Source organism: Centroberyx affinis, unplaced genomic scaffold (genome assembly GCF_046629955.1).
Source record: "Centroberyx affinis isolate AG114_WGS23_722 - 3 ecotype Tasmania unplaced genomic scaffold, CSIRO-AGI_Caff_v1 ptg000839l_1, whole genome shotgun sequence".
Taxonomy (NCBI): domain Eukaryota; kingdom Metazoa; phylum Chordata; class Actinopteri; order Beryciformes; family Berycidae; genus Centroberyx; species Centroberyx affinis.
Window position 1 is genome coordinate 178,059 of NW_027279435.1, and position 7,923 is coordinate 185,981.

Sequence of the window (7,923 nt, forward strand, 5' to 3'; positions counted from 1 at the left end):
CAATAAAGTAAAATAATGAGGTATTGGTAGCGGCCATTAGGGCCTGGACCTACCCTGGTTAAATAAAGGTATATAACTAAAAAAAAAAAAAAAAAAAAAAAAAGGGCACTTCAGCACTCACAGCAAACAGGGCAGGGGCAGTTGCCCCCAGGAACAAGCAAGACAAGAGCAAAGATGAGAGCAATGAAAGAGTTAAACGAGCCTCAAATGCATCAATTCAATCCAAAATGGCAGAAAATTTGTAAAGGCGGAGCTTATGGGTCCTAATGGCAAAACTGTTCAGCATGGTCAGATACATATGTGTACCAAGTTTCAGAACTCTATGACTAACAGGATGGAGGGGCTGAGCCTTATTATAAATGTGTGGCATACAGTATGGTGAGATTTCACTGGGGGATAGTCGATTGAAATAGCTAATCAACAGTCTCCAAGGAAATGATCAGATTATCCACTCAACAACTTAACAGCTAAGTAGCAATCAATAGACTCTGATGCAATGCTATGTGTTAGCTAGCTAATCAATGACACACTCTTTAAACATGTGAAACATGTCTCCCATGTAAATATCCAGCTAAATAAAACAAAAATCTGCAGTCCCATTGTAATTTCAGACATCATTCAATTCATTTAATCCAAAAAACAAAAAAAAAAACAAAAAAAAACTCCATAATTCTCCATTCAGTATTTGCCAAACAGTGTATATGATGCACTGTCCTGTAATCACAAATTCTTTTATTCTGCCCTCCCTTTTGCATGTGATGTGTTGTAGAATGTATGTTCCGTGGGTCGTTTTTTCCGTGATCATTATATATTTTACTGTGATATGAAGTCATTTTTGATGAGATGTTACTGTTTCAGTGTTTTTTTTTTTATTAATTTGCATATTTAAACATTCTTTTGGGTACTTTCCATGGTACTTTCCCCACCTTCACTGTGATGATGGGAATCAGAGAACAGGTTTGATGGTACTGTCCCCACAGACTTTTTCCACCACAGTGACATTTCAACTGATGCGCATCAGAGGTTTGGGTGCAGCTGGCGGGAAAACCATCCAATCAGTGCTCTGTACATCAGGCATCAGGAGAGGATAAATACAGGCACAAGTGTTCTTCTGGGTTCAGAGAAAGAGATACCGACAGCACACCGAGGATACCAGAAACTTGAATAGAGGTCCTGAATACTGAATACAGAAATCACTGAACCCCGATTCTGGCCTCCTTGCACTGGCTACCAGTCCAAGCAAGAGCTGATTTTAAAGTACTTTCATTAACATATGAAATACTTCATGGACTTGCACCACATTACTTGTCAGCTCTTGTTACCCCACATTTACAATCAAGGGCTCTGCGATCTCAGGATACAGATCTCCTGTCTGTTCCAAGGATGAAAAAAAAGCAGCAAGCAGTAGGGCTTTCTCCTGCCGAGCACCATCTCTATGGAATAGTCTGCCAGTATTGATAAGAGATGCTGGCATAAGGCTGCATTCACACATGGTGTTTTTTGGTGAGAACCTCAAAGTGCCGGTGGAGAAATTGCTTGTTGTAATAAATGAATTTCCGTTACTACAACACCGATCGGAAAGGCAGTATGGGATTATTCTGGATGTATGTTGGAAATATCTGGTAAGCCTTTGTTTGTTAACAATGTATTGTCTGCTGGAAGTGCTAACCAGCTGGTCAGCTATGCAGCTACTCTGCTAAAGTCAGATGACGTTGTTGTGATCCACTTTTTATTTCTCCTCACAAGAAGCGCTCCAGGCAGTGCTTTTTCCACACACAAAAACGTTGTGTGAACCAGCCTAAAGCGTTATCTGTTTTCTTTAACGTATGTTAGTTGGTCATGCGACAGTGACCCACTGATATGATGTTACTGTCTTTTGTATTTATTTATTCTACTTTTATTGGTTTAATTTGGCTACATTTTACTATTTTAATTACTTTTTATTGTTTTCATTTTCTTGTTAACTGAGTGTACATTTTATTGTACAATATTTGTTTTGACCACAGCTTTTACCTTTTTGTTTTGTGAAGCCCTTTGATGCATACTGTGCAATATTGGGCTATAAATAAATAAAACTTGACGACAAAAAGTTATCATATATGGCCAAGTTATTGAGCAAAATACAGGAATATAATAATAATAACAATAATAGGAATTCCAGCAATTACAGTAGGGTCCCCTGCTTTGCAGTGGAACCTTAAATATAACAGAGCCCTAGCTTGTACACACACACACACACACACACACACACACACACACATACGGATCTTATGAAGGGGGCTGGATGGCTAACAGGCAGCAAGGTATAATTACAATCTAGATAAATGTGTGGCATACAGTATGGTGAGATTTCACTGGGGGATAGTCGAAATAGCTAAAAAAAAAAAAAAAAAAAGGGCACTTAAGCACTCACAGCAAACAGGGCAGGGGCAGTCGCCCCCAGGAACAAGCAAGACACCAGAGAGAGAAGAACAAAGATCAGAGCAATGAAAGAGTTAAACAAGCCTCAAACTCAAACTGAGTCTCCTCAACTGAAGGACATCAATGTGGATGAGTGTATGAGTGAATTCATGGCAATGAAAGGCCAAAGCATAATTATTGTGTGAATGTCTCTCTCAGTACCTCTCTCAGTTTCACATGTACACAGGAAGCTCATATCGACAGATGCTGCTGCAGCTTAAACTTGAAAAATTCAATGGTCAATAACTCTGCCATTTCTTAACCGATTGCTTAGCTACTTTCAAACAAATTAAAGGCATGTCCAATGAGAGGGCATACCAAATTTGGTGTCATTTTGACTTGCGGTTCATGACAAGAACATTTTCGAAGATTTAAAAAAAAAATCAAATCAATGTATCAATTCAATCCAAAATGGCAGAACATTTCTAAAGGCGGAGCTTATGGGTCCTAATGGCAAAATTGTTCAGCATGGTCAGATACATACAGTATGTGTACCAAGTTTCAGAACTCTATGACTAACAGGAAGGGAGGGCTGAGCCTTAGACTTTGGGACCTTATTATAAATGTGTGGCATACAGTATGGTGAGATTTCACTGGGGGATAGTCGATTGAAATAGCTAATCAGCAGTCTCCAATGGGAAAGGAAATTATCAGATGATCCCCTCAAAGAAAATTTAATCTTCTCTAATTTAAAAAAAGACAAAATATCCCACAACTGTGATATGCACTTTTATGTTGTTGTTTTTTAAAAGTCTTCTCCCCTCATGTATTTTTTTTTTTTAACATGACTAGTAAACTACAATGTACTGCAATGCAATGTACTGGTCCAATGCAGGTCTGATGCAATGTGTCCAATGCAGGTCCAATGCAATGTACTGGTCCTATTGGATTTTAGAATGTGTGTTGCCTGGGTCGTTTTTTCCGTGAACATTATATATTTTACTGTGATATGAATTTGAATTGAATTGATGTTACTGTTTCAGTGGTCACAGGCTTGTGAGTATTAGTAAAAAAACATTAAGTTGTAGGTCTGGGATGGAACCAAATTATAATTTTTATTAATTAATTAATACAGCACTTTATTTTTTTATTATTAATTTGCATATTTAAATGTTCTTTTGGGTACTTTCCATGGTACTTTCCCCACAGACACACCCACCTTCACTGTGATGATGGGAATCAGAGAACAGGTTGGTTGGTTGGTACCCCACAGACTTAATCCACTGATGCGTATCGGGGATGTTGGATCCCATCCACCCCATCCAATCAGCGCTCTGTACGTCAGGCATCAGGAGAGGATAAATACAGGCAGGGTATCTTCTGAAGTGTTCTTCTGGATTCAGAGAAAGAGATACTGACAGCACACCGTGGATACCAGAAACTTGAATAGCGTGGCTGGTAAGATTAAAAGCATTTCAAACTAGAGCTAACTGCAGGAGTAACGGGCAAATCGAACAGAAAAAATATTGTATATTGATCACCTGAAATCACTGAGCTAGCTATGGATGGTGTATGGCAACGAGTTTTGTTTATGCTCCACCAAACATTGATGGCTTTACAAAATTATGTTTGTTCACTCCAAATAAGTTTGGGATTTGTGGGTCATCAGCTTGTTGTGTACATTAATCAAAATGGAGAAAACGTTGCTGTGATTTTCGTAATGATATTGCTTGAACATTTTTTTTGACTGAGGAAAGGTTTGTTGTAGTGTTACTTAAGTTGCTCACAGCCACAGCTCACAGATGCAAAAAAACAATTATTAACATTTGAATATTGTTAACCACAATGTTCAGCAATTATGGAGCCTCTAGTGTGCCAACCTAAATATTATAGTTCAGTTATTATTTATTATTGATTAATAGATATTTAATTTTTTTATATTATTATATTCTATTAAATATTTTTATAAAGTGATTAATCAAGGTAAAAGAAAAAAGTAAATTCCGCACATTGTCAAAAAATAAAATGGCTGAGACAAAAAATCTAGGCAAAATTAATCAAATTGAAGCCATTTGACATTTCAGCCTATAATGTTCCAACCTAAATATTATAGACTAGTTCAGTGACTGAATATTGGTGACCAATTAACAGATATATTGTTAAAAAGGCCCACTATCCTTAATGCGCATAGTGGGAGAAAGTTGTTCCTATGCACAACATCTACCGAGTTCTTGCCAGCCAATTTGATCCACTGGGCTTCATAAGCCCATATGTTACCTGGGCGAAGATCCTGGTACAGAGGCTCTGGCACAAGGAGTGGGAGTGGGACGACCCAGAGCTACCTGATGACCCGCTTAATGCCTGGCTTGCCTCAGAAAAAGAGCTTCCACAACTGCCTGAAATCTCACTGCGTAGATGCTACAAAAGTCCTTACCTGGATCTTTCAACCTGAATTAGGAGGATTCATCTCTTCTGCAATGCATCAGAGCAGGCATATGGTTCAGTAGACTATCTCTACCCTGAAAATGCCAAAGGACGTGTCCAGGTGGCTTTCCTAGCCACAAGATCCAGAAGAGCTCCTGAGAGGCAACGTGCCCAGATCAGAACTCTGTGCAGCTCTGACCAGTTCCCAGCTGGCAGTATTCCCGAAGAAAGAGCTTACTTTAGAGATCCACAACATCACCTATTGGACAGACTCCACTACAGTCCTGATCTGGCTCCAGTGCTCCAGTCCTGGAAGTGCAAGGTGTTTGTTGGCACAGAGATTTCAAAGATCCTGCAGCTCACAGATCCAAAAGCATGGCGCTATGTTGACTCGCAGAGTAACCCCATGGATGACACACGGCATACGGGATACACATGGCAGGACACTCAGCTCAAGGGTTACAACCGCTGGAGTCAAGGCCCTGAGTTCCTGTGGCAACCTGGGTTATTCTGGCCAAAGAAACCTGACAACATAAACCCTGGAAAAAGAGGAACAGTGCAAACCAGCCTTCTGTGGCCTCTCAGCGACAAGCACAGCATCATTTCTTCCCATAGTCAGTCAGTTCAACAGCCTCCAGGAGCTGCTGGAAAGCGCTGCCTGCTCGTTACATGGACCGGCTCCCAGTGTCGACTCCCCCTCAGCCGACAACTTCAGACAAGCTGAACTAGCAGTCCTCACAAGCCCAAGCCCAGCAGGACAGCTTCCCTGATGACCTTGCTCAGCTACAGGCACAGAAACAGTTATCCTCAAACAGATGTCTGTTGGCCTTGGCACTGCAGTTGACACAAAACTGATTCAGGTTGGAGGCTGTCTTTGTCGGTGTGACCAGAGTCCAGACATCCTGCACTCAGTCGTCCTAGACGTAACTCAGCTGACCAACAAACAAACTGCTGATGACCATCGGCTACGCCAACTTGGTCTAGAACATGTGCTTGCAGAAATATGACAATGCTATTGGATCCTGAGGCAGACAAGCCACCCGCAAATTTCAACATGGTTGCCCCAAATGCCAGAAGTGGTGGGCGAAGCCTGAAGTATTCATTGTGAAAGTTGGTAGAAGGAGTGAGAAAAGTTGGGACAGATGTCTAACCATGAGAGCAGTTTCCATCGACCTCCTGTGTAGTCTCGATAGTGACACCTTCCTGATGTCCCTGCATTGGCTCATCACCAGGAGAGGAAAGCCACTCGAAGTCTTCTCTGATCAGGGGACCAATTCAAAGGTGGAAATGTGGAACTGCAAGAAGCCTTCAGTGTTTTAACAACCACCACTTTGCCAGCCAAGTGGTGGTTGTTTTTGGTTAGCACCAGCTGGCTGCCCAGAGCAGGGCACACAGGTTAGTGTCCTCCAGTCCCTGGCTGGGGAGCTCACTGCCTGGGTGGATGAGGAGCTTCCTTGATGCCCCTGCATCACAGCCTGCTTTCCGGCAAGCTAGCCTTCAGTCCACCTCCCAGTCTGCTAGCCCTGGGCCTGCTAGCCTTGGGTCTGCTAGCCACCAGCCTGTCTCCCAGTTTGCTAGCCTCCAGCCTGCTAGCCTTCAGCCTGCTCTCCAGTCAGTTAGGCTCGGGTTTTTGAGCCTACATCCTGCCTGTCCGGACCCAGCCTATCCTGGCCCGGCATTTCCGGAACCCCTGGTGTCTGCCACAGAGTCTCCGCTGCCCAGCGCCACTCCTGAGGTCCAGTCAGTTCCTGTTCCTGAGGTCCAGTCAGTTCCTGTTCCTGAGGTCCAGTCAGTTCCTGTTCCTGCGCCGCAAAAGCTCCCTGTTCCCGAGCTGCGGCGGTTTCCGGTTCCTGCGCCGCAAAAGCTCCCTGTTCCTGCCGGGCCGCGGCAATCTCCTGTTCGTGCTGGGTCGCAGCACTCTCAGCTTCCTGCGCCACGGAAGCTCCCTGTCGCCATGCTGCGACAGTCACCCGTTCCTGCGCCACAGCGTCTCCTGTTCCTGAGCTGCAAAAGCCTTCTGTTCCTGAGTTGCAAACTTCAGTTCCTGGTCTGCTGCAGTTTCCTGTGGCTGTGTCAGCAAACCCCGGTTTCCCTGCCTTCTTCGGCTCACCTGCCGGGCACCCAGCTGACACAGCCTGCTCTTCAGCCAGATCCCCAGTCGTCGGCCGCATCTGCCGACACCCTGCCATTGCCCATCGGCCATCTCCGACAGCCGTTGCAGGACTCCGGTCCTGTGCTCCAGCCGCCGGGCTCCGGTCCTGTGCTCCAGCCGCCGGGCTCCGGTCCTGTGCTCCGGTCCTGTGCTCCAGCCGCCGGGCTCCATCCTCCAGTGTCCGGTCCCGCACTCCAGCCTCCGGCCTCCGGTCCCGCGCTCCAGCCTCCGGCCCCGCGCTCCAGCCTCCGGCCTCCGGTCCCGCACTCCAGCCTCCGGTCCCGACCTCCTGAGCGGTCCCGCCTTTGTCGCCGACCTCCTGAGCGGTCCCGCCTTCATCGCCGACCTCCTGAGCGGTCTTTTCCACATCGCCATCCTCCAGAGCTGCTCCGCCTCTCTGGTCGTCCGCCTGCCCGTCCTCCAGAGCTGCTCCGCCTCAGAGCTGCCCGTCCGCCTGCCCGTCCTCTGGAGGACGGGCAGGCGGACGGGCAGGCTCCGCCGACGGGCAGGCTCCGCCGCTCTGGTTTGGTTCAATGCTTTTTTTTTCACCACCCAGGTTTGGTTCTGTTTGCCTTTTGTTTTGCCAGCCAAGTGGTGGTTGTTTTTGGTTACCCTTTTGTTAGTTTTGCCTTTTGGATTGTCTACTTTGGTTTGCCTAGTTTTTAATTAAAAACCCTTTCGTTACCCCTGTCCTGAGCCGGTCGTGCATTTGGGTCCAGCCCCCCCTCCTCACTCGTGACATAAATTCCAAACCCTTGGATTATGTGTCCTCCAATGTACCAGATGACAACCATATCACTCCCATCTCTCTCCTAATGGGGCGGCCCGACTCTGCTTGGTCAAAGGTGGTCTGCCCATTGCTGAGTAGGAAAAAATGGAGACAGCCAAATTCTCAGTGATCATTTCTGGAACTGCCCGTAATTTCTTACCTGCCTTTCAGACCCACT